Raw genomic sequence first — 27,170 nt, forward strand, 5'->3', positions numbered from 1 at the left:
ATTCACCCACTGTTAAAGTTATTTTTATTCCACCAACAAAACTCAAACACTCAAACACATGTATTATACTCCCCCGTCGACCCCCCAACCCCCTAGTAGCGTTATAGACCTTGGATGGGGTCTCCTGGGTTGAGATAATGACCCCTCCATCAGTTTATAGAGCTATACCAGCCAGCTTGAGCCCATGGAACTGACGCCAAAGCAGTCAGGCCAAATTCTAGTGATTATTGGAAATCCATAATGAATCCACATCTTCGATGTTTGCCCAGAAGAAGTCAGAGAATGTTTGAATGTGGCAACCCCATTGATTGGGCGACTGCCACATGTTTGAAAGGATGCATGCTTGTGAATGGTGAGGGAGTTAGCACTCAGCGTCCAATATTCCTATGAGATAGAGAAACCCACACTTAACCTTTGTCAATTTGTTGGGACAAGTCCCCAAGCATAAGACGACCGGTGGGAGTTCTGCTGAGGCAACCACCCCAAGATCACACCTAAGGCGAAGTGTGGCTCTGTTCTGCAGATACCGATTTTCTCAACTGGCCAGATGGATCCCCCCATGAGCTGTGCTCATCTCCCATTGACCAGATGGGACCAACTGGGTCATAGTCTCCAAGACGCCTCCCAGCAGACACCTCGCCTCTTGCCCTGCGCGGCCTCACATGAAGAGGTAGCAGCTCCGGATGACAGTGGATACAAAAGAGAATATGTAACCAAGAAACCTTAAATGGGAAACGCCCGTGACTTATAGGAACGCCAGGCTTACCTATTTTATATCTCTAGCCCACTGCCTACAATGCCTGGCTACCAGATCTCTGCATTCCACTACTGCTTCGTACCACAGAATCAGGCATCTGCCAACTCCCTTTTTGTTTCTTCACTGGAGACTGGCACTGGCAGCACTGCCCTTTGACTTTGAATAATGTTCCCAAACCTTTTGGCAGCATGTGGTTGCTTGACTGTAATGTCAAGTGCTTGCATACTGTCTTTAGACTGATGCATTATATGGTATGGGAGAATTGTATCCCCTTTAGAATAAAACTGTCTTTGAGGGACTATCCTAAACGCACCTTAGTCAGACACGATGCTCAGAGGCTCTCTGCAGCTAGGGAATATTGCAAGTTGAAAGGTAAAGTACCTCTTCCTATAAGGCAACACAATAGTAGAGCTCCTCTTTGGGGCCCCTTTTGCTGATGCCTCATCTGGACATATCTGCTGGGCGGCGAGGGTGTCCTTGATAGGCACAGCCCTATGCATCTATTACAGATTATTTGTTGGGTCGTTGGACTGCGTTTATTGGACTGGCACAGTACTGACCTGGAGCTCTGAAGCAATGCCAATTGTAAATAACAATAGCCAGCTTTAAGGGCTGTACCAAGTGATAAAGTTCCACGGTCAGAGTGAAAGGACCTGAATGAGAATCTGAGTGAAAAAGGCCCTTTAGCATGAGTCCCCAGGCTGTTACCACCCTTAAGAACCTTGGAAGGGGACGCTGGCTAATCAGGATGCTCAGAACGCGGGCTGTATTGCTTGATACAGGGCCACATTCCGAGCAGCCTGGGTGCTGCTAGCCAGCACCCCTACCTTTTCCCTCCCTTCCTTCTCTTCCCTGACCCCCCTCACTGCACCCATGTAGTTTCCTAAAAGCGTGTCATTTCTTCTTATTATTTTTTTTTTAACTTATCTTGCTGCGCAACCAGGTACTGCGCTGTGGTTTACCCAAGTCCGTTTTCACTGTTGATGTCATGGTCATCAATATTAAAAATGGACTTGGGAACCATTGCGCAGCGCCAGGCCATGCAGTAAGGTAAGTTTCTTTTTTTTTTTAAATACACACCATTAGCACCCACATAGGGAACTACACAGGTGCTAATGGCGATATACACACCGTGGCGGTGGGCTGATCCTACCGTTAACGGCACCGCTGCCCAAGTGCCTTGAAAGTACACACAATTGAACAGTCTAAGATTATAATTATATTACATTTTCATTATAATTGTAATCTGTTTCTCAGATGTATTTGCCTCAGGATACAGATTAATAGGCTTCCACCTTTTAGATACATTGGTGCTTTGAAAACCAGATTTATTGAACAGTAAAATAGGTTATCCCTGGAAAAACAACTTTTCAGAAAACATTTCTTTTGTTTTTAATATTGACAATGGAATAGGTGACTATCCCCACCTTCCGCACTTCTATTATGGGATCCTGCGCAAATCACCGTTTATCCCTCCGTCTTATTTTCCTTAACCATCTATAGCGAAACCCTCACTCATATGGGTCCATACTCTTATAGTGTTACTCTAGAAATAGGTTAAGCATACTGGTGAGGAGGCAGGATAACACGTGAAAGTCTTATGTTATAGGGGCTGAGTACACAGCGGGTAGGTATGGGTTTTGTGTTGTGGGCTGGGGAGGCAGGATGCCCGTTATGGGTCTCTTGACATGCCAGCTCATGTTTGGCTCTGAGAACCAACCTGGACCTTCTGGTTCAGAAGTGGCTCTGCTCTACCAATGGATTCTCTAGCTTTGACACCTCTTTACATTATTCTAAAACTAAAGATGGGAAGCAATGGGAAGAGATGTAGCCCGCTGTCACATTACAAACTGTAAGACATTGGAAATTGGGCTCAAATCCCAGCTTTCCCATTTCACCAAGTATCCAGGGGTACGGGTCTCGAAGAAACCACAAAACTGAAATAATATGTGGCATAACAGAAAAGTAATGTCAATAATGTCAACTATAAATACTTATAGGAAGGGGAGACGTTGGTATCGGGATGACTTGTTCTGGAAGTTGGGGCTGCTGCACTGTGGGCTTGGACCATTGCACCATGGGCCAGAAAAGTAAACGTGTCCCGCAGGCTAAATGTTGCCAGTGCTCCCCTGACTATCCTCTTCAGATTACCATGAGTGAATGCCATCCCAGCACCCACCAGGTACAGTAAGACTACAAAAAAGGTCTCCTCTGTTTGCGATAGAAACACAACACCCTCCCTGTGCACTGGTGGCAGCTCGCCTGCGGGATTGCAGCACTTGGAACACATACTACACGCACACGCGCACCCTCCCTCCCACACCCATTCTAAATGAAAGGTCAGGTGAGGACAGGCACAAGTACTGCCTGCTCCACACAAGAGGGGGGCATTGTCCCTCAGGGTTTTGTCTGAGCTTTGGTTTCATTGTTCAATGCCTAGAAACCGCGCTCTGAAACACTTGTGTATGAGCGCGATATAAATAAAATATCAATTCAATTCAATTCTAGAATGACAGGAATTTCCTCATTGCTGAGCAAGAGCATCTTGGAATAGCGGTCTGTACGAAAGTAGCAACTACCTGTTGCACAACTTGTGTATAGGCCCGTTATGAATGCAATATCATATATATGATGGAAGCTTCATGATATGGTTTGTGAATTTCAGATTGTTCCCCCTGCTTCAGACATGGTTCACAACGGGCTACACATTTCAACAGCAAGGTTGAAAGGTGGTTCACTGCTGCTGCAACACAACATTTTAAACCAATCCGATGGCCGATGACCATGTATCTTCGATGAGGGTGAAGACGATGGCTCTTGCTTGTGGGGTGCACTTTCCTTTGCCCACCATAGTACCATGGTGACGGGGCACGTTATGTCTGCAGTGGCCACACTGAGTGAAGGTGGAGGCACTGAGCTATTGGATAGCTACAGATAGGTTTGTAAAGATTGAGGGTAGAGGGCAAGGCTGGGTGGTTCACGCAGCTCAAGTGATGCTAGGGCTCAGGTTCGCTGCTGCAAATGTCTTATCTCCAGATGTGTACCCAGAGAGGGCCGATGACCGCTAACTCTTCTTTCCTCTGCCACCATCTCTCTCTCTCTCGGTACTCTTAGCTGTGGCATTATTTAAGGGCAAAGGACCGGCACGCTACTCATTACAAAACTGGAACAAAAAAGGGCAGCTAAAGGGTAGTGATGTCTGCTGTCACCCACTGTCCAAAAAGCCATTAAGGGAGGAGGGGAAAAATGGACACCAGCAGGTTGCCATACCGCTTTTCAATATGCCTTGGCCTGCCAAATCTGGGTTTGTCCTATCCAGGTAGTCATTCAACTAAGAAAAATGGAAGTCATACATCCTTTAAAGGAGGTTTCTCACCAATGATGGTAGACTGGCATTAGTGTAGCTACCTGGGTAGATGAAACTACCCAGGTAGCTACACAGCCATCATTGGCTAGTGTAGAATGCTGTACTTCTGGCATCACAGGTCCTGGACCTGCGTGCATTGCATTGTGCCTCAGGCTTGACAAAAGGTCCTTTTAAGTGAACAGTGCATCCCAGCAATTCTATTCCATTCTATCTGGATTTCATGTAGCGCCTACAATTCTATTATATGTGATTTTTATATAGCGCCACACACCCAGAGGCCTCAGAGCTGACCGGAACAAACAGACTCTAGAGAGGCCAAAATCCCAACCTCATTAGTCTTTGCCTTTATCAAAGAGAAAAGTCTTCAGGCCTTTCTTAAACTGGGCTAAGGAACGAATTATCCTCAAAGAAAGGGGCAATGCGTTACACAACAAAGGAGCCCAGGCATGAGAACTGGAACTCCGCCCCCCCCCCACCCCCCAGACCCCTCACTTCAGCATCCTGGCAAGCATAAGAACCCAGTAGTGCCATAGAGCTTGAGGGACACCTGAATGGTGAATGCATGGAAAAATGCCCAGAAGGAACATAATGCCCGAGCACTCTCTGGCTAGGTGCAGGTGGCATAGGAATCAGGGGGCTGGCCCTGCCGAGGCCCAATGAAGCATCTAGCAGGCAAGCACGTGTTAATGATCCCATAATGCTCTGGTCTATCATCACCCGCGATCGCACGCGTTTTGGCTCCCCTGTATGAACACACCTGAAGCGTAGTCAACTTCCGGTTTGTTCAGTACCTGCTCTGCCACTGTTTTCATCTAGAACTACACAGTGATTTAACAAGCACAGATTAGTTACGAATCCCCAAAGTGCATTTTAAAGCAACAGGCAGGTCATATCTGCATGGCCATCATAAATCCCACCCATTAACAGAAAACGCGTCGGGCTCCTTTAAAAAGGGCGCATTTTTACCCGCGTACACTAAAGCAGGTCATAAAACACAGTCATCTGGAGGGCCTTATGGGCCAGGGAGGCGGTAGGTCTCTCTCACACATCCTCTCAGTGATGTTGTTCCAGAGGACGCCGAGTGGCTGCTCCTCAGCAGCCCTCAGCGCGTGCACATGCGATGGCTACAGACTTTTAAAGAGCAAAGATTTGCGCTTTCCTCCGAGTTAGGGAAGAAGCCTACGCAAAATAAGTGCGTATCTAGGTCATAAAACAGGCGGTTGATTTTCAAAGAAAGCAGGCGACATCATCAGAATGCAAATTTCCCTTACTGAGTTACAAAACAGCTGCAATAAACGAAGTCCAAACATATGTTAGTGTGTCTGGGGCAAGCAGTGGCATTTTATCGCATCAATGCCTCCTCCAAGGGTCATTTAAGGAAGTGACGGAGCATTTCAAGAAGGGCCCCGTGGATTGTATACTAAAAACCATGCCATATACCTGTCCAAGATATCAATATGAACACTCCATTCATGAATATTAAGAAAAGAAACAGGAAAGCCGTGTTTTTATATTGCAGGTAGCGGCACAGTTATGTGATGCTGTAGTACTCCTTTACATTATTAGGCGAGTTTGTTTGAACTTCTGCCCCCCCCCCCACTACCCCCCACCCACTCACCGCCCCCCATAGCTGGACCACTCCCTCTCTCTTGCCTGACAGACCATCGCCTGCAGGTCAGTTAGAAAACACTTCCAGAGCACTGCCACTGTTCCAGCTCCCAACGGTCAGTAGCCCCCAGACCTCCCAAACCTGGAGGCCAAGACGCCACTGAGCTCTCTCCGTTTCACACAAGCTCAGGCGCGGTCGAGTGAAAAGGTCTTTTATTACAAATCGAATAAAAAGACCGATTTAGAAAGACCGACCGCTCGAGCGGTCTTCCTAAATCCAACTGCCACGCTCCTGCCGCACACAAGTGCGTGCAGAGGCTAACAGGCTGAACGAGATGGGCAGGAGAAGACGGGAGTGGGAAGAGGGGTTAGTGTATGTGTGTGTACGTTAGTGTGCGGAGGGGGCGGGGGAAGGTGTGTGTGTGTGTATTTGTGTATGCGTTAGCATGGGCGTAATTTAAGGGGGGGAAAGGGGTGTTTGTCCCCCCCCAACTTTCATGGCACACCATTTTGTCCCCATTCATTTGGCTGGGGCACCTTTTCTTCAGATGTCATGTCCCCCCCCAACATTTTCAGCAAAGTTACTCCACTGTGCGTTAGGGTATATTTAAATGTGTTCGGGGTAAGATAGGGACCGGGATGGTGAAGGAATAATGGGAGGGGTTTTTGGGGGTGAAACCTGCCATTTTCAGGAAGTAGAAAAATTAAAAAATGGTGAATAATGAAGGCAGCACCAAATCGATGGAAAAAAAAGGCCCTTTTGTGTGCGCGACCTTTGATATTCGAAATGTTCACATAGAACCGCTCATCTATTTTGAACCCTATACTGCCAATACATGCATGCTTGGGTTAGGTTTATGAAAGAGCCACAGCTTTTCAGTTGCCATCCTGCCCCATGGGCTTATTACAAGTGATCTACATTTCTAAAAGGCATTTCCCGGGCATTAAAGGAGAACTGTACAAGCCCATTAACCCCTTAAGTGCTAAGGACGAGATTGCTCGTCCTAGGAGCATTGAATTTCCCTTTAGGTTCATTTTTCTTAGCTGTTGCTTTGATCCTGTGTTTATCTAGACTTTAAATGAAGAGAGTAGAGCAAGAGACAAAATACTTCCTTACCAGGAGCTCCAAGAAAGAAAGATAGAGATAGGTGACAAATTCTGCACTTCAACTTCGGCATCTTACAAATGCATAGCACCAGTGCCTCTGGACCATGCAACTAAGCAGGACATGCGAGTGAGTAAGAGAGTGCCAGAATGATGGCCCAATAAGCAGGATGGTCACAATTTACAAAGGGTCGTAAAAAGAGTTCCCAGTTCGAAATCCAAGGAAGAACTCAAGCACTCCCAAAGAAAACCTAGAAAAATACATCTTGGATCTCCCTCCCAGGTAGACCTCTTGCATGCTACAGGTTCATCGTGCAGTGATTCAGGTTCCAGTGGAGAGATGCTGGACACACAAGGCCAAGCCAGGAGGAGATTCTGCACAAAGAGGAGATCAAGCCAAGCTTTCCAGCAAAACAGCATCTCGTAATTTTAACAGAAGCAAGTTGCGGAGCGATGTTTAGCCAATTTAGTACAATAAAATAAGCTTTTCAGTGCAACACTATTTGATAGTAAAAACAACGTTTTAAGTCTTAACATCAGTCAAAGAAAACACGAATTTGGATAATGTTTAAATACATTGTGTCACTCCCTCTAAAATATTACTCAACCGGAAGTTATCGATAACATTTGATGAGAATGTTGCTTAGTGTGCTTTTGTTATTTTTTTACCTTTCGGAATGTCATATTGTGGTATTGTAATGCCAGAATCACTCAAGTGTTGTAGCTTCTGTATCAGATACGACCGTTTTCCCCAAAACGCACCTTTCAATACAATTCGATCCCCTTTGCATAGGATCCTAGCTTACACAGCCTAGAGCTGGCTTTCCCATAGCATCTATTGCTGCTGCAGGAACAGGTTTTAGGACCGCTTTGCCACGGCTTTCCGCATCTCAGATTCACTCCCAACTTCACACGTCATTATGCTTCTCAGTGTTCTCCCCATCTCTTGCGTTATCAATGCTTTAAGCTCCTTCTGTGCCTAACTGTGGCCAGCTTTCCCCTCTGCCTCTCTACAACTCTGTCTCCTTCGCTTGTTCTTGGCTTCATTGTAATAGTTATGGCTGCATTTCTCCCTCTTTCAAGTTTTGTTTTCTTTGCCTCCCCTTTAATTTCCTTTTTTGTTCCCTTTACTTACCGCTTTACCTTATTTTTTATCATCCATGACCTTTTCTCATTCTTTCTTTGTGTCACCCCTTTTTTTCTGTCCTCTTCTCTCCCATAATCTTACCCATTTTACATTTTTTTTCATTCAGCCTTCCAGCATGTCCTATCAACCCTTCTCTTTCACTCACCCTATGAACCCTGCTGGGTAGCCAACCTGCTCCTTTCTTTCGGTTGCTTACCACCCCCCCTCCCTGTTGCCGTATTTCACCTTCTCTGACTTTCTATACTTTTCTTTATCAATGTCTGGCTCCTTTAAACCCCATAAATTAACCCAGAGAAATAGGATTGGTTACCCCTTTCCTTCAGGGGTATTCGAGACATTACATTTGACTAAATTATGGGAGGTGTTATTAAGCCCTCCCAAGACAATAGGGTAAAGATTTAACTTCAGGAGTCTGACAAGAGTACAGCATGAGGATGGCAGGCTTTTGCCCTCTTTTAATCTGCATCGGCTGTGCTCAGACATTCTTGTTAGCAGGTACTACTTTATCCCCTGCTGCCCCTCTCCCCGCACCCCCTCACCACCTCCTCTACCACCCCCCCATCCAGATATGTGACCTGGGTCATTACCCACTTCGCCCGCCCCTAGAAACGGCCTTACAGGCACAGAGAGGCACTGCATAAATGTTTCAGCTGCTTTGCATTTATATTGTAGATCCTAGTATGATTAACCTTCAGCTGAACAGAATTTACATGTGTTGTTTACATTTCTAAACCGCAAAAGCATTCACGAGGTTTCATAGAATTGGAGTGTTTAGCACCCTTGATGAAACAGACAGACTGCAGCTAAATATCTCGCTATTTTCTTGCAATATTATTAACCCCTTCCCTTGATGTATGCACAAATGCAGGAGAAGCCAGGCATGGTGTAAATGACACCAGGTCTGCAAGTGTGTTAGCTTTCAGAGGGAGCATTGTGGGATTTCATTTCATAGGGACGTCACAACAAAGCTCAGAAGCAGACGATTTGGATTTAATACGGGTTTCAAGTGGCCCAAAAAGAACTTCTTTTAATTTTGCAAAATGTGACAAAATAATTTGCGTTGGTTTGTTTTTGGCAGTCCAGTCATATAGTTTAATACTATGTTCACAGAGCAGACCCTGCCGCGATTTGATTTCATGCTCAAGCTATTTGTGCCTGCCTGTTTCCAATTCTTCTGACCACTTGGGGAAATTGCACTATATTTAGTAGGGTGCACGAGTGCAAAGTACTTTGGCAATAGCATACGGATTACTCACAGCTGAATGGGGAGTATGAGAGCATGTAACTGTATGCAGGAAGTATGCAATAGTGTTGTATGCATGTGTTACAGGCAATACACTTTACCAAAAAAAAAATACAACCACGGGCATTACTTTGATTACATGCAGTGCTTCTCCTTGACGGTCTGGAAGCTCATTAGGTGACCCTCCAGATGTTTCGGACTTCATCTCCCATCAGCCATAGCCAGTACAGCCAAGGGGAAGGACCATGACAGATGTAGGCCAACACACCTGCAAGGCCACTTAATGAGTAACCACCATGTCACTGTATTCCAGTATTTGATGCAATCTTGTTGATTTAAATGTCAAATTCATGCAGATACACTTAAACTATCAGAAGCTAATGGGTGAGCAACACGTTAATTTGATGCCCATCAACTGGAGCCATTTTTTCTCCTCCATTCTGTAATTTAAAATTGGCCAATGTTCCAGGTATGCCAAGAGAAATATAATGTAGGAGTACACTAACTAGTTTAAACGTTTGCTATAGTCAGGGAGTGCCGATGAATCCCCTCTCGATCAAAAGTTAAATAGTACTTAATAATGTTCTCCCTGTATGATTTATGGAAGAATTCCAATGTGGATGCAAAAGGCTCAAGGGTTGATTAATTAAAATCCTCTGGACTGAAGAGTCTGGCGTACAGACCTTTGATTGCATCTATATTCAGTAGAAGTTAAAACTGCTTTCGATTTCAATGAACTTGCGCTGTACTTAAGGGAGTAATAATACATTTTTAAGCATGTAAAGCTGTTGTTGTGCTTTATTTAGTTCTCCAGATAAGGAATAAGTTGTCAAAGGTAGTGCCTAGATTTCTAACACAATCAATTGGGGCCAGAGGCCTTCACAATGAAGGGAGTCAGGTACAAGACAAGTATGGAGCAAGAGCGGGGTTCTTGGACCATTGCCCGGAGGTTTCTCTCTTCAATCCAGACCACTACTCGAGAGAGTTACAGCGGGTCATATAGTTTAGTTATTCCCATCTAGCTCAAGTCAAACGTTAGTTGTGAATCATCTGTGTAGAGTCTGATCAGCCTTAAACACATTTTTCAGTCAGAAGGCTTAATGCCTCGTGCAAATGTTGAAAATCCACTGAGCCGTGAAGAATACCCATGGGTAAAAATGGAGGTGAATTGGCCAATTGTAACGTGGGCTACCCATATGTGGATGAAGAAGTGAGCCATTCAAGTGCAGTGCCAATGATCCCCATGTTGTGTTCAAGCCTACGGAGCAATATCTTATGGCATGTGTAGGAAAAAGGAGGACCGCATGTCACTGGTTATCCAGATACCTACATACTTCCATAATGCCCTAAAATGTGGAATAGGTGCTTCTTTTGGGTCTGAACTCAATTGGTGGTCATGGAGGTGAAGATACATGTTTCATTGGACCTGGAGACGAGATGTGACTATTCCATTAGTGATGTTGGCTTCAAATGGAAAGTTATCAATGGGAAGATAATTTGCAATGTCTTTGTTTTCCTTGGCTCACTCCAAGGATGGGTTACTTGATCTAGGCGCAGTTGTCAGACCACACAGTCCACCCATCACAGGTCACACAACCGATAACCTTATAAGGTTTATTGATTCTAATTGAACTACTTTGCAACCATATATTTCCTTTCTGCACTTGTGATATTCGTCCATTTGCACTCTTGTTTCTTCTTAGCAGTTTCTTGACTTTGCAACACGTGCCTTACACACACTTCACTTTGCTGTATTTACTCCTTGTTATTACCTTGCTTTCACACTAACGAATAGTGCTTCTCATTTGCCTTTCACGTGCTTCACCAATTCTCATTACTGGTTTTCACTTGGCTTTTCACCTTCACATTGTTTATGAATGCTTTTTCTTTAATTTCACTCTGTTCGTAAATACACCATCACTTTCTCTCCATTTGTGTGGTATTTTCATTTCACTTGTGTATAACTTTTCTTTAGTTTCGTATTCAATATTGGTTAAGTACTTGGTAATTGTCTCTACACTTAAATGTCCCTTGGGTCGCCAGACCCCTTCATTATATGCATTTCTTTGTTCGGCCCTTTCTTTGACCAAGATTCAGCCCCCAGAGTGCCCCGGTTTGAGTGCTCTCTCCCCGTCCTCCGGTGCTTGTGCGGTCCTCTTCTCCGCTCGCTCCCCTCTCTCACATCAGGAGTACTGCGAGCCTTGCTCGCCTCTTCCTGATGTTCGTGTTGCCTCCTGCAGCGAAGTGGCAGCTTCTGTCTCCACTAGCGCTATCTGGGGACACACGGCTAGGAGCTCTGCAGGGCTCTGTACTCTCTCATGGTTCTCTCCAACCTTTGCGTCATTCCTGTTCACCTGCAGCCGCTGGCGTCCTTTTCACTGATTTCTCCATTCAAGCCTGCTCCACAGCGTCCTGGCTTCCCAGGCAGTTCTCGCCTCCCATGTGGGTCACTCCCTTTTATATGCACCTGCAGCCTCTTAAGGAGTTGCAGGTGCAAGTCCTTTGCCTGACTACAACTCACTATTACTGGGACATGCCGGACTTTCAGAATGGTGTTCTACAGTTCTCCACCTCATCCCAGTACCAAAGTGGTGTGCATAGGTGGAAGTGTGCGTTCCTCCTAGTCGCCTCTGACCTGAATGGGACATATGTGGAATGTGTGTCAGTGGGGAAGAGTGGTACTAATCTATGAAGGTTGGGGAATGGTAGGATGTATTTTGCCCAGTTGTTGGTCTACCCAGAGGAGGTGAATGTGGATCTGATCTACCCATAAGTGAAGCTGTTCTCCTTGTCCCTTTTTGGACTGAGAGTTCATTGTGGAATGGAAATGGTGGATACCACCTCTGACCTCAATTATGTTTTGATGTTAATAAATCGCCAAGACAAAAATGTTTGACAGGACCCCGTCTACTCGTCCTCCAATGGAAGCCCAATACATCAAGGACCAAACTCTTATATAATCCAAAATGGAAAGCCTTTAGGTTCCTCCAATGTTCAGCACAGGTCTTGTTCCTTAGTTATATTGTAGGTGTGTGCTGATGTTTAGGATCGCAGGAAAAGCTCTACATAGTGAAGAGCAGACCCATCTGGGGAACTGTATATATGACTGGGAGCATGTTCACCCCGAAGGGCTCCTTGAAACCAAAGACTAACTGTAGTTCAGCGGCACAGGAGAAGAGAGAAAAACCAAGCCGGTAATCAAGACGGTGAGTGATACCATCAATTACTGAGTGCGACGGCTGCTGGGTCCATATGTCAGAATGACACCAGTCTTGAGCCCAATGGTGGAAGTGTGGAAAATGGAACACTGATGGGTAAAGGGGGCACTGGATGTTTTCAGCTGAAACCTATAGAAAATGCAAGGTTTCCTGAAGAGAAAGGGGAACGGAAAAGGAGGCCACTGATTGCCGGGTGAAAGTAAGACCAGGTGACTTCACTCAGCAGTCAGGGGAAGCACTCTAGCATTCCCTAAAGAAGGGAGGGGGTATCTAGGAGTTTGGTAAGCCTCCTACCTGGTACACTAGACGCAAAGCAGTTGCAGGGTTGGAATCACAGCATAATCGGAGGGTGACCGTACACCGTCCCCCAAAGAAGGGCAGTGGCCAGAAGCGCATATGTTCTGTGTCCAAGTTGTCTCTAACTGCATCAGAAGCACAGCAGGTGGCCTACTCCAGCACCATCTCCAATGCCTGCAGTCATCCATGGTGCATTCTTTCCATCACCAGGGCCACTATAAGCAGCAAGTCAGACAGGGATGCAGAGCCAGGGCTGTGGTTGCCCCGATATTTATTATACATTTTTATAGCGTAAAGCTAGCTCAGGAGCTATGCAGCCCTGTGCAGGCCATCGGGCAATACACAGTGGTAGTGAGAATGTAACTCGTCATCAAGTAAACAGTCATATTTACAACAGCACGCTTCACGATTATAGTCAGGACTGGCATTAGTACCTTTCCTTCTTCCAAGGAGCAGGATTGTGATACTGGCGTCCTGAGCAACAACGCATGTTAAGCAACATTTTCTGTTTCAGCCAAATCCATGTAACTGTTATTTGGATATAGAGGTCATTATTGACCTCCTCTCAGCCAATCAGAATGTTTAGAGTGCATACAATAACTAAGGGTATTGACGTTGTTCTGAACATTCTGTCTTCAAAAGCAGACAGGAAAACGACGACATTTCTGGGAAGGCACTCCTCCCTCCTGGGAGGATCTTTATTTCACTAAAACACTCCATTTAAAGCATTTCACTTTCTTTTAGATCGATAATAACCCCTCCCTCGGTTTTTAAGGATATATTCAAAACAAATGTTATTCAGCAACCGATACGGACATTTTTATGGCTACGAGCACATTTTTAGACACATAATGGGCGATTTCTGAACTGTTAAGGCTTCTGAACCTGTACAGAAGCATCCGTTTGCTAGGAAGACATGAGACGGGGCTTAGCACTGGCGCAAAGCAGCTTAAACTGGTGCAGCTGGTGTTATGCAGCGAGAGTGAAGGCCGTGCTTTATTATGCATGGGTAACAGGAGACCAGAGTAATGGCGCAACAGAGAGCCCCCTCACGGGTATCTGGGGCGATACATTCTGCATGTGGGTGTGCAATCTGGCACGCGGCCAAAACGAAACTGAAGAGAGTGACACATCTTCTGTCGTCAGAACCCCACAAGGAAGAGTTCACTAAATAAACATACTATTAAATAGTAACTCATTGGGAGTTCAAAATACATTTTAATTAGCAGTGATACAAATCGAAGTTAAACAGTTGAACATTAGTACTAGACACACGAAATGGCGTGCTCACACAGGCCTCCATTTACAATGTGCATAAGGGACATACACAGATGCTTCCCACTAACTTGCACATTTGCACAACCACATGCCAACCTCCTCGAGGGCAGCCTAAAGGTTTGTTATGGCTCGAGGGGGCCCATTTCAATATGTATGGGGCCCCCGTTGCCTACGGTTTGGGATCACAGTTAAGGATTTAGTGGGGGTGCTAAAATAAAAATGGACACAAAGGAATGCAGTGAGGGTATGAATTTGCTGCAGATCATCACAGGACTGGTGGGAGCTAGTAATTGCTCTTTGTCAACAAGGTGCTAATGCAGATGAAACCAGAGTAAAAGGCAACAAGGTGATGAAGCTGCTGGGTGCCAGCAAGGCATCCTTGAATGGGCTCCTGCAAAAGTGCACATTTACAGTCGATTTGAGGTAGCACCAGCTAGCAAAGAGCAGCCTGTAACGTGTGTGAGTGGCAGAGTGCACATTTAATGTCTTGAATTTTAAAAATATTTTGCTGTGTAGTAAGACTGTGAACATGGGGGAAACTTCTCAGGGGCCCCCAATGATAATCGGGGCCCATGTCAACTGAAAAGGTTAAAAAGGCCCTTACAACATCCCTGAGCGCAGCATTATGTTGGCAGGCACCAGTAGAGGACAGTATACATTGTGTTCGCTATGCTCAATGGATGGCAAACGGGATGAAATAAATATGGCCACTTCACCACCCTGAAGCAAAAGTGGCCCTTTCTGGGGATGCAAAACATCATGGCCCTGTTTTGCTGAAATTTCAGTAAAAGAATCTTACATAATGAGAAACTAATTAACCAAATTGTGGAAAAGCATGGCTTTGCGGACAAAGCTCAATTGGGGGTGAATTTCACAAACACTTCTCCTTTGAGACGCTGCGAGTCCCTATTGGTACCCTGGAGCCACAACCCCTCAAAAAACACAGATGAGAAGTTGGTGTGGGGTGCATGCTGGGCCTGGCAACACAATCTGTACGCCTACCCTCAGATAACCACGACGACTGTCTACTAGATCTGAGCAATTTAGCGATTCCACACTCAGGTCGTCAGCAACAAAAAGGTTGTGTAAATGGCAGAGGTATGCTATACCAGTCTCATGTTTACAAACCATGGCATAGCAAAATAAATGGGGCTGTAATCTGAAACAGAGCAACTGAAGCGAACACATCCCTCATTCATGAAGGATAGAACTACCAGATTCACTGGTTTTATCTGCAACAGTGTAATATAATGTAGCAATCACTACCACTCAGCGGGGCGCGTACAGGGCTGGTAATAGCCCGCCAGCCCGAGCCTAGGTAGCCGACCCGCGCAAAGCCAACCTAACCTGCCCTCCAACTCACCAGCCCTTATAACATCCCAGTGGTCTCACCCCATCTTGTCACCAGCCCTGTACACGCACCGGTAAATGGGGAACGATTGCTACATTTGCACCCGGAGAACTCTGTTTAGTCAATCAGAAACTGTGTTTGTCGGGCAGGAGTCTGTAATAACCGCCCACTCCCATGCACCAAAACATTTACATCATTCTACAAGGTTTTACCTCAGCCCTTGACCTCTCGCCCGGCACGCGGCCATCAACCCGTGGTCCCCGGGTACAAATTTAATGTAACTGGGGCTTGGATGGCGCAACCTCTGCCATTTAGGTGGCGTCTTGGCATTAAAGTGCACTGTGTAGATCTATAGTCCAAGAACCCTATTATGAGTCTGACAATTCAACTTTATTTCTTAAGCCATTTCAATGAAATGACATCAACCAACAGACTGGCAAAGGATACAACGAATCACAGAAGCCACGCAGGCATGGCTTTGGTGGCTGCACCGGTTTTGGCACGAGAGGCTACCCAGTGGGCATACAAGGATGGAGCAACGGATCAGCTGACAAACCACCTTGTCCAAATGAGCAAGTCCACTTAGCAGCTCAAGCTCTAGTACACAGGGCAGGTGCTTAGAGCGGGTCAAGCAGGTGGCTGCCTGGCACACAGAGTGTTCAAGGGTGTAGGATCAGCTGTTCCTAGCCAGTGGTGTTCCTGTTCTTCTTGTTTTCACATTCCATTTCAAGTGCAAAGAAAGAAACGATCATCTCTTTATCAGTCAAGCATTTTAAATGGGTGATTGTTGTTAATTGGGAGTGCCTATTGTGAGTTCTAGGCCCCCTAAGAGGTGTGAGTGTTGGAAAGAGGCCAGCTCATCGTAGCTGGTGGAGCTCTAGGAAAGAGGCCAGCTCATTGTAGCTGGTGGAGCTCTAGCTGGCATGGAGGAGCATTCGGTGAGTGCACTCTGCACCCCAGTGTTTGTGCATGCAAAGCCCCCAGTGGTTCTCTGCTGCTGCCCGCTTACAAAATCGTCCACGGCACATAAGTTATACATGGTCATTGTTATTTGCACCCGGTAAGGTTGCACTTTGCTTGAAAGCTCCTGATCAGGATCCATACAGACAAACCCTGCGGGTCTATCTGCTGTGAACTATATTGCTCATTAATTACACAGGCCTTCGCCCTTGGTGATTGGTCGAGTTTGTAGCCATCGCATCGGGGATAATCTGCTCAACCTTTGTCTTTCGAAGCATACAGACTTCACGGTCCAGGACATTTTTTTTTTTTTTTTTAGATATGTCAAGGTATTTACCTCTTCGAAGGGGGAAGTGAATGTTTCCCTCCTATTGAATCTCATGACGTTGGCAAACGAAAATAAGGGACAAAAATACCTGCCTTTTTTTCTACTAGTGCTTCTGAGAATGAAGGAGAAAGAGTCATGATCCCGGTGCAGGAGGGTCATTCTACTGCGACAGTGACTAACTTTGTCTCAGACTCAGATGCTGAGGACAGCTGCAGTCATTCAAGAAGTAAGAACCCCAGGGGACATGTTCCCCTTCCTTCTTCACAGATGCGGGGCCACTATTACTTCTTATGTTTCCACTCCTCAGCCTGCACCGAGGGAAGGATGGTCCTCCCCGTTCAAAGCATCGAAGGAGTATATAAACACCACAAACGCCCAAGCAGCTTTAATTGCATTGAATCATCTGATACCTACTTTTGCCTCACTATATGAAGACATTAAGTCTCAGGTTAGAATGCACACCATTTTCCAAGATGCTATTCAGACCAAACTGAATAACATCATTAAAAATTCGGAATTAATAGACCTAGTCCGATCGAACACCACAAAAAAACAGTCTGACTTATCCCAGGCAATCTTAAAGCTAGAATCTGCAGACCCCCAGTCTCAACCCCGGCTCGTTCTGCAAGAAACATCTGACACTCTCATCATAAATGGAGGACCTCATACAGAGGCAACAAGGGCCCATGAAGGTGTCTCTGAGGGGGTGGCCATCGCACCCAGACAAGACCAGTTAAGGCCTACGCAGTTGGGCACGTACAACCAAGCCTCTCAGACGCATAATAATGTACCAGCACTGCACAATGTAAAGTGTAAGAATCTAAATAGGAGGAATACAAGTAACAGATCCTCTTATACATTCCTGAGGAGCTCGACGATACCAGAGCTACTTCAGAATAACAAAAAAAGCAAGTCTAATTTAACAGTGACAAATGGTAGAGTACCAAAATCGTAGATTGTGGTGGTGGGCAACTTCTCAGAAGATGAGGAAGACACTTAAGTAGGGAGTCTCCCATCAGTACATTGGCACAGCAACTGGTGTTGAAACCAGACATGTTGCGCCAAGTACCATTACAGTTGCCACCCAGTATGACCCAACAGAAGGGGAGAGACCTCCCTACTGAGCTTCATTGTTGAGGCCTCATTGAGGGCAGAGCCAAGTAGTGACTTGGTATCCAAATCTGTACTCGTTTAAGACCGGTCTAAGCACAGACAAAGTTCTTGGGCTGAGGAGGATGGGCCTATTAATTAATCCAGCTGTCAAACTGGTCCAAGACTGCCTTGCACAGAGAGGGTGAAAAGTGTGTCTATACAGTGGGAGACCACTACAGTGGCACTACCTCCGAACAACCAACAGCATGGTTTGATGTATAAAGTAAATTCGGCTGCACAAACCGAGTATTATTCCAATTCACAGTTGTCTTGCCTAGCTTTAGATAAATGAGCAGGATTGTCATTGCCAAGTTTGGGACTTAAAGCTAACTCGCCCCAAAAGACATTAATGAGGCCAAATACATGTATGAGAGGCTGAGCTCAATAAAACCGAGTAATAAAGGCAACAGAGAAGAGAGGCTGCCTCCAATAAAAGCTTGCAATATTGGTAATAGTGATGAACTAATAGGGAGATTCCCTAAGCCCCCTGTCTCCAATTTGAGAGGGGCAAGGTGCCGAATCACCACGATCACACGGGGGGCCTCCAACGGGTGAGTGAGTAGGGGTCTAAATGAAGGCCCTAGTCCACAGGTTTACGGGGGACACAGCCACTCAGCTCATTTATAACTACGGGTTGAAAGTGTTCCCATCGGCGGACGCTACTTCATAGATCCAGTATCCTTTTTCTGTTCTCAGAAATGTTAAATCGATGTGCTATATCTTCAAAGTATATCAAAAGGATAGAATGTATAGATCCAGAATGAAGAAGTAATCTGCATTTTCTCAAGGGTTGTTCATGAGCTCATCATGAAAGAGGTGGAAACACTGAGGCGGGCTGGTGTCTATATATCACTCACCTCTTAGCGATTGCCTGGTCGATAAAGATGGCTGGGATCCTAATAAAAAGAGAAAAGGGAAGAAGTGCAGGCACAGATATAACTTTTGATAAGGGATTAAAAAAAACATAGAACAGTAAATTTTGGAAGAGGAGACACTATCACAGACCAGGTTTGGTCTTGGATGGCGGGCTTCTTGTTTAACCATAGGTTCTTGAGGTGACCATTCTCTACTCTAGTGTTGGAAGACACACATTTTATCTTGTGGAATACACGAGGTCCGAGACATCCATTTACAAATCCCAAATTAAGATCCATTTTAAGAGGATTTTGGTATGGTATGTTTACATGAAGTCTGGCTAATTGACGCTTCAGCTTGGGACAGGTACAGCCAGCTTTCAGGCATATAGGAAAGGTCTACTAGGTAGACAAATGGGCGGGCTCATTACAATGCTTACAACAGACAGAGGCTATTTTGACATTAAGTGTTATGACATCAGTCACGGAATTGTTAGGGGTGGAATTGAATATAAAGGTGGAAGGTCGAGTTCTCAACATTAGTGTGTAACATCTATTGGCACATGGGAATCTGTGCCGCGGATTGTTTTGTGGCGACCCTCACTGATTTTATAACTGAATGGGTTGGTACCAACATTAATTCACACACCTTGGTCATGGGGGACCTTAATTCAATTTGCCCAAATGATGATGGAATTGAGTTGAGATTATCCGGTATGACTGTCTCTCCTCTTAATCCACAAACACGCATCATGGTGGTAAGTGGCAGAATGGCTTGCAAAGTGTTGCCCTTGTTAAATTAAACAGTCCAGTTGGAGGCCATTCCCCAGCCATACCACTTGGCATAGGGGAACCTCGTCTTCCACACTCCGTTACATTTTTGTTGATGAAGAGCTGTTTGGGAACTGCAAGAGACTTATCATATGGAGTGACCACTGTATTTTGCAGTGCTCACTCGAATTCGGCTCAAGGGCCCCCAGACAGGTGTACGGTGCAAAAGTGGAACTTAATGGCACATGGAATTGAATTGGTTGGAATAAAACAAGGTTTAACAGCGTGAACAAGGAATTAACCACATTTTTTGAAATTTTGGTTTATGAATGAAAAAGGACTACATTCACATTGGGCACTTTTAACGACTTCTCTTCCAATAACTTGACGAACACTAAGGGAAAGAGAAAACCAGGAAATACTTATAAAAAGTATACAAATCGTAATTCCTATAGGTATAATCATACCCTGGCTTTACGAAAAAGGGAAATGAGGGCCAAGATCAGGCACATTAAAGCAGGGAATCTAATTCTGTTGGAGAAACAAAAGAGCACTGACAGGTTAAGCAAGCCTTTAAAAGCTGTATAAGACGACAAAGCTAACCTGGTGCAAGTAGATGCGGAGGAAATGCTCTCCTGCCTGATAAAAAAAAGACAACATATATTTTTGGAGAAATGTCAATGCAGTGAGGACAGGTCAGATTGAAAGGATGGTTAATGCTGTAGCTGAAGTGGACTGAGTGGCACACATCCAGTCCTTTTACTCTGAGGGGGGTCCCCTGTTTAGGCAGGCACCTAACCGTTCGGATATTTACCTTGGAGATCATTTTTTAAAGTTCAAATTGGAAGACATACATTGTATTATTTTAAGGGCCAGTAAGTTCAGGGCACCAGGTCCTAACCGTATGTCAAATAATCTCTTCAAGGGAGATCCGACCACATGGGCCATAATGTTAACATTTCTTTTTGATGATATTATGAGAACCGGGTGATACTCCAAATCATGCCAGACTTCATTCGTGACACCCATTTTCAAGCATGGTCTAAGATCAGATCCCAGAACTACCACCCAATCACCATATTGGACGCCGATAGTAAAATGTTGCAAGCCTATTGTTACAGCATTTGGCAGATTGGGCGCTAGGGGTTGGTAGACTAAATAAAAACCACACCAGTTTTAGGAACTACATGGAACCAGCTTGAATGGTTTTGTTATCAAATGCTGCCAGGACTTAGTGTGGGACGAACACTATGAAGTGATATATTTGGCGGCTATCGACTTATCATCTGCATTTGACTTAGAAAGCCGTAACCGTCTCTGGAAAAAATTTGAAGATAGGGAAATCCCCAAAGACCTTGGTCATATTGCATGAGGGGTACAACGTATAGGTGCGGTTCAATCAAGAGGGGGTTCTTTATGAAAAGATTGCATTCTGGCCCCTGCCTTTTAAACTTGTACATCTCTGAATTAGGGGAAACTTTGCACCCGGTTTCCCTTGGCCCTCCTAGAATAGGTTCATTGAGTGTCTGTCTGTTGGTTAGCCTGTGCCGATGATTTTATTTTGGTAGATCGAACCGGCATAGGCTTAAAGAGAGTTTTAACTGCATTTGAGAAGTATGCGACTGCTCATTTTTTAAAGATCAATGCAGGGAAAACTAAAACTCTATCAATCACTAATTAAAAGAAAGGCCCAAAAATGAGCTGGACACTGAATAAAGTTGCTTTAGAAAAAGTGAAAAATATGGTGTACTTGGGATTTCCGATTGTAAATAAAATGGACAAAGTTTTTATGAAGCATTACTTGAGACAAATAGCGGCCTCTCTCATTACCCAGATGAGACTCATGAAACGTGTCTACCGCTTCTTAGATTTTACTCAGGGAAGGCGATACCGAAACGTATGTATGGGGTAGAACTACATCAAGATTAGGTTCTGGAATTTCTAGGATCCTTGGTAGGTTTGATATGGAGAAGTGTACTTGGTATTCTAACGCAATACCGACTGATGCCATCAGGTTTGAGTTAGGGTTAAACTCTCTCAAGGCTCTTGGCCAGCGGACCCCTGGGGCTTTTTATCATACGTTTCTAGATCCTGTACGGAATACCTTTTATGAGGATCAGTGTGATTTTTGTTTAGGGACAGCAAAGTAACAGTTATTACAAGTTTTGCCGAAAGATGAAAAATCATTTTAGGCCATTGTAATTTGACTAAGAATGGTTTGTTAAATGGACAAATAAGTATTTTAAATAGAGATTGGTGTAACACAACAAATACATTTCATGGATATGTGAGCTTGAGACACTTGGTATCAGAACACAGGCATCTTTTCTTAAAATCTTGCCTTGTCCTAAGGTTAGATACGACTTCGTCAGATTTAGATGTTATCTGTATACAACAGGAGAGATTATAATAAGACGCAAAATGATTACAGATGGGGAGGCAAAGTGTAAGTTTTGGAATCACAAGGTTTTAGAGACTTGGAGCACCTTCTTGTTACATGTCCTTCATTGAAGCCCTTTCGAATATTACAATTTAAGAAATTGTTGCTACAAGGTGACCCTATAAATTGTGAAACATTTTGTACTAAATGATTCAGTGGACAGCCTACCTCAATCGCTGTTGCAGTCGTACATTTTTTAAAAGGTTTGCCATTAGGGGATAGGGAAAACTTTCCTGGATGAACATGACATTTTTTTTTTGTATGGTGTCTTCCTTTTAGATTATGAATTGTTTGAACATGCAAGAGTAGGTTTTTATCCTAGAGGGTATGAAATAATAAACAATTTTAGAATGGATCTTAAATGAGGTGAGTATGACAATTGGGGACTTTGCAATGCATGTATTTCCCTGTGTCAGTAAGGGCCTCATTCTAATTCTGGCAGTTTGGAAATAAGGGTGCCGGTAGCAACGTTCATCCCGGGCCACCGCGACTTGTAATGTCCCGGTGCACTGGGCTATCCGGCGGTGGGAACGGTGTTACGAGGTCGGCGGCAACCCGCTGGGAGCACCGGCGGGTTACCGCCGACCTCGTAATGAGGCCCAAAGTCTCATTAGGAAGGAGAAAATAAAAGGTACTATAATATACTTTTTGCTCAATGTTTCTAGAACGATTTATATTCTGCCTAGTGTCTTTGTTATATGATGTGTGTACTTTAAAGTCATCTCAATAATATTATTTTAGCTCTGGAAAAGCAAGCATTAAAAAATACCTGAACCAATTAGAACTGAAAAGCTACCTGATTAAGTGGCTACATTTCAGACCAAGCTCAATTCTGGGTAAATCATTGAATCTCACTCTGCTTTAGTTGTCAAAATTGTGAGTCCCTAGAAGCAATATTGAAGCACTGACAAAGCCAAATGTGATGGCTTGGGGCTAGTGAAAATATAGCATGTGTTGCAATCTATTCACCATACAAGGGAATATACGTTTTGAAATGTGTGGGTCAGCTGAGGTTCTTCATTATGGCTGCGGCTGAAGATTGTCGAGGAGCGATTCACTAAATTAAAGCTGATGAAAATCGCTGAAGAGAGGCCATGTACGGGCTCTAGTTGTATTTTTAATTGAGAGCACAATTATGGCTGTGGAGGATAGCTCAAGGGCAACGTGCTCGCCTTGGAAGCATGAAGACACGGAGCAACACAGGTTCGATCCCCGGGTCCGTGCTTAGAAACCTATGGGTATTAAGCGAGTTATAAATAATCTATCATATCATATCAAAGAAATGAATTGCACAGAAGCAATAAATGCGATTGTGACAGCACAATCCGGCACAGCTTGTTTTAAATAATGAACATGCACATCTAACAATGAAGGTGACATTATGTATAAGTAATTTTAATAATAAGCTAATAAATCCAACTTTTATTTATATTGCAATGAGTTTATAATGTTGGGGCTAACGCAGTTTGGGGAGTAGTGGGAGGCGTAGTTCGTGGTATGCAGTTATGCTGTATTGTCCAGAACCTGTCCTGCCTGTACATTTAACAAATTCTGCACAAAGTATAATTCCGGAGCGGTGAATGAGGGGCTCCAAGGATCACTATTCTCCCCCTGCTGAGGAACTATTATAGATGCAGGATTCGGAAGCACAGCAGCGCATGGACGAAAGCTGTCGCAATTCCCAGCCCGATGAAGACACGGATATTCCACACAGACGCACAGCGAATTTAAATGCTTTAGCAAACAAAACAAACAATACATTCTTCTGCTTGCTAAATATTCAGAGGGGAGCAGGCGAGGGGTTAGTGGGGGGGGGGAAGGTCAGAGGTATGCTCAGGAGAAAACAGAAAGGAGCGCTTGAACAAACCAAGCTACTGTATGCACCAGACACACAAACAATGCCCTCCTTGTAATCCCTTGCTAGTGTTTCCCCATGGCAAACCACTGCTACTTGCCAGATTCTAAATGGTCGCTCCAATGACGTCACTCCAAGCGGAAACATTTCGTGATTTCAGCAGTGCAGGATGTACAATCAGCAACGTGTTCACAGCCCGGTATCTACGCCACAGATCTGTTCCTGCATATGGCGCCAGTTCCATGTGGCTGTATCCGCGCGAGATCTAGGCGAAGATGTTCCTTGCACACTAAGGAGTTCTCCATGCCTCTTCTCAGCCTATGTCCACTATCTCTATCCCTAAAAGCGGTTTGAGGAAATATAATGAAAAGCACACCTAACAGTATCCAGCAGATGGAACAATGAAATAGAGGAAGCAGTCAGTACCTTCTTCGGCAGGACACGGATATTTTTTGCAAACTATATTGTTGCATGGCACCCCTCCTGGGAGCATGGTAGCTTCCAGGATGTTGTAATGGGTCATGCGGCAGTAGCCACGTCAGAGGCGTAGTCAGGATTGTCTAACAAGTCCCGAAGCTAATGTAGTTGTGCCCACTGCAGTGACATTAACATCTGTAAATGCCCACACATGACTGCTGAGTAGGCATTTGCAGATTTTGGGTGGGCCTTGCCCACTCAGGCCCTACCCTGGGTACACCTCTGAGTGACCAACTTAATAAAAAGCACAAGCTGTTTCCGGCTCGTCAGTCACTCTAGGGCTCCGGTGTCGTTCCTGTCTGGCACCATGCTGGTGCAACACCGCATGATCTGGGCCCAAGGACGGGGCCCAGCACGAGGACGGTGCCCCTGCTGGGCAACTCCATGGGGATCCTGATGCCATGTGACCATGGCTGCTGGTGCGAGCCCGGCCTGGGTGCCCCCAGAGCCGGGGCTGCGGTGTCCTGGGTGCCCCCAGCCACGTGGGTTGCTCTGGTGATCCGGAGTGGGCACGGTGACCCCCACTCCTTTGTTTGCGTCGTGAGCGACGCACTCAGGGTCCGTGTCGGGTGCTTCTGACACACCCAGGGGCCTGCCCGGTGAGCCGAGGCAGGCCCCAAACATATATTTTGTTCTGATTTATAACATTCAGTCCGACCTAAGAGCTTTCAAATGCCCATGTCTGCGTACATATTATGTATTGAGATAATCAGTGCTGGTCATTGGGCCGGAGATCCAGCACCAGATGTGTAGCCGGATCTCGGGATCCAGCCAGAGTCAGCCGCCCAAGCCCATGAACCGTGCTGGAAATCTTTAAAAAAAAGACAAAACAACGCCCGCAATGGAAGCATTGCCTTTTATTGCGACTTTGGCACTGGTGTGTAATGCACAGTACAACTGATTCCTTTCAGTTGTACATGTAGCGAGCATTGTGCATTACACACCAGTGCCAAAGCAGACGGTAAAGGCAGTGCTGCCGTTGCAGGTGCTATTTTTTTAAATTTTTTATAAAGTATTCCAGCATTGCTGGAAGTCTGCTACGAGCCCCGCCCCCCTCTAGACCACTCCCCCTCCGGCACCACCCCCACCCCTCAACTCCTCCCCCACCCCAGCCCTTGAGTTGTGGGATCCCCCATCCCATTTTTTCCATTTCCTCCACTGGAAATAATATGTATGTGTGTGAAAGTTAGATCATGTCTATATGCACACACGCATACACATACTCAATATATATATGCACACCTTTTTGACCTATTTTGTCATGCTTAAATGAAGGATTTTTCAATAATCTGTTCTTAAATGAAAAAAGGGGTCTTTGTGCAGGTATTCGGAATGCTTTGCCATATAATAAAAATGGACTAAAGCAATAAGTAGTTCAAATGCATTTTATGACTAAATACCACATCCCTGATAGGGATAATTTAATTAGTGTTGTTAAAATGATCATACCTGTATAACTTGCCCTTGGAGATACATGAACGCAGCGCTCGCCATATCACCCGGTTGAGATCCCGAGAGAGGTATTGCTTTTTTCTGCCAGGTTCCGCCCAGAGCTGCTCCACGTCCTGTGTTTACAGCCTTTCTAACAGACTCGACACCGCTTCCTGAGAGCAATCTCTCAGGAGGAGCACGGTTCTCCACCCTCAGTAGCCTTCAAGTGCAACTCAACAAACAATTAGCGGGGCTTCTTAACACACATGCTACTTCCCAAGGAATCACTTAAGGGGGCTGCCTTCCCGGAAAGGAAACGAGTACAGGAAAAAGATGAAACCCCCGCTTTCCCTGAGCCACAGGAGTAGCCTGTCCCCTCAACGGCTGTGCCGTTACCTCTGCCGTGTGGGCGCGTTCCCACTTTTAACAACGCTCTTCATCCAGTAGCGTTGCCTTTCATTGTCATGAAACTGCATGTGGTGATGTGTGTGGTGTCATTGGGCAGGCCAAATAAATACTAATACGAATTAAAGTGAAATATAGCATGGGGCTGGCATTGCAATATGTGGACTAGTGGTGGAACTCTGGGTTGTGGATACCGTAACTGTGTGGCTTGTGCTCCAAGGTGCCAGCTTTGATATGCCAGTCCCGACTAGATGGTGGTACATTTCCTGTGATGGTTTGGAATGTTAGTTTGGTTATGCGGTTGGTGGAATACGCTCTGGTGGTAGTGAATGTGGTTTTGTTAGAGTGGGGTTGGTTGTGCGTTGCTGTGCATGGGATCCTGTCTGGTATGGCTGTGTGCGTGTTGTCACCTTCCTACCGTCTTATAAGGAAAGGCGATGTGTAGTGTGGGGCTTGCATTGCCATATGCAATGTAAGCCATAGTACGTGGACTAGTGGTGGAACCCCGGGTTCCCTCAGGGTTCCATGGATGGAATATACTACTGAGAGGAGGATGTTATCTATGCACTCCTTCCAATTTATGCCATAAAACTTGCATAAAGCACTTCTACTTTTTGTATCTGCTGGATCCAGTGTCTTACCTGCATCATGTGTCTTCTGCTGAAGCACTACACTACATGAAAGAAGCTAAAGAGAACTCTTTAACGACATATATTTGTTTTTTATTTATTTGCATTTTTAAAGCACTAACACAGCATGTGGGATTCGAGGCGCAGTTATAGGAATATGTCTCTTAGTTGTGTATTTATAACACGCTTAATAGCTGGAGGTTTTTAAGTGCGGACCCGGGGATCAAACCAGTGTTGCTTTGTGTCGTCTTGTTTCCAAGGCAAGCACGTTGCCATTGAGCTATCCTCCCGGGATACATTTACAAATCAGATGAACGGATTCATCAATTGCAGGCCTGGTCTATTCTTTGCAGGGTCAATCTCTGCATCAGTGTCATTAGCTGTAATTTGGTGAGTGCGTTCAATCAATCATCCCTCTCTCCCTCTGTGGGTTTATCATACGATTGGATAGGCTCCCTCTACAAAGACTGTCCGTAATCAAAGCCAGCCAGCCTCCCT

At 45.2% G+C, this 27,170-nt stretch overlaps 1 protein-coding gene across 3 annotated transcripts in view; it reads right to left on the minus strand.

Annotated features, from left to right (window-relative positions):
• Positions 1 to 27,170, minus strand: part of LIFR (LIF receptor subunit alpha) — a 624,070-nt gene that overhangs the window by 412,831 nt on the left and 184,069 nt on the right. Inside the window, exon 1 of one of the 3 annotated variants that reach the window (XM_069627157.1) lies at positions 25,657 to 25,817. The exons of the other annotated variants lie outside the window; for them this stretch is intronic. The gene's annotated coding sequence lies outside the window, so the exon portion shown is untranslated. Of the gene's footprint in view, positions 1 to 25,656; positions 25,818 to 27,170 lie in introns of those variants that run through there. 3 annotated transcript variants of the gene reach the window in all.

Source organism: Ambystoma mexicanum, chromosome 6p (genome assembly GCF_040938575.1).
Source record: "Ambystoma mexicanum isolate Mex_15411 chromosome 6p, UKY_AmexF1_1, whole genome shotgun sequence".
Taxonomy (NCBI): domain Eukaryota; kingdom Metazoa; phylum Chordata; class Amphibia; order Caudata; family Ambystomatidae; genus Ambystoma; species Ambystoma mexicanum.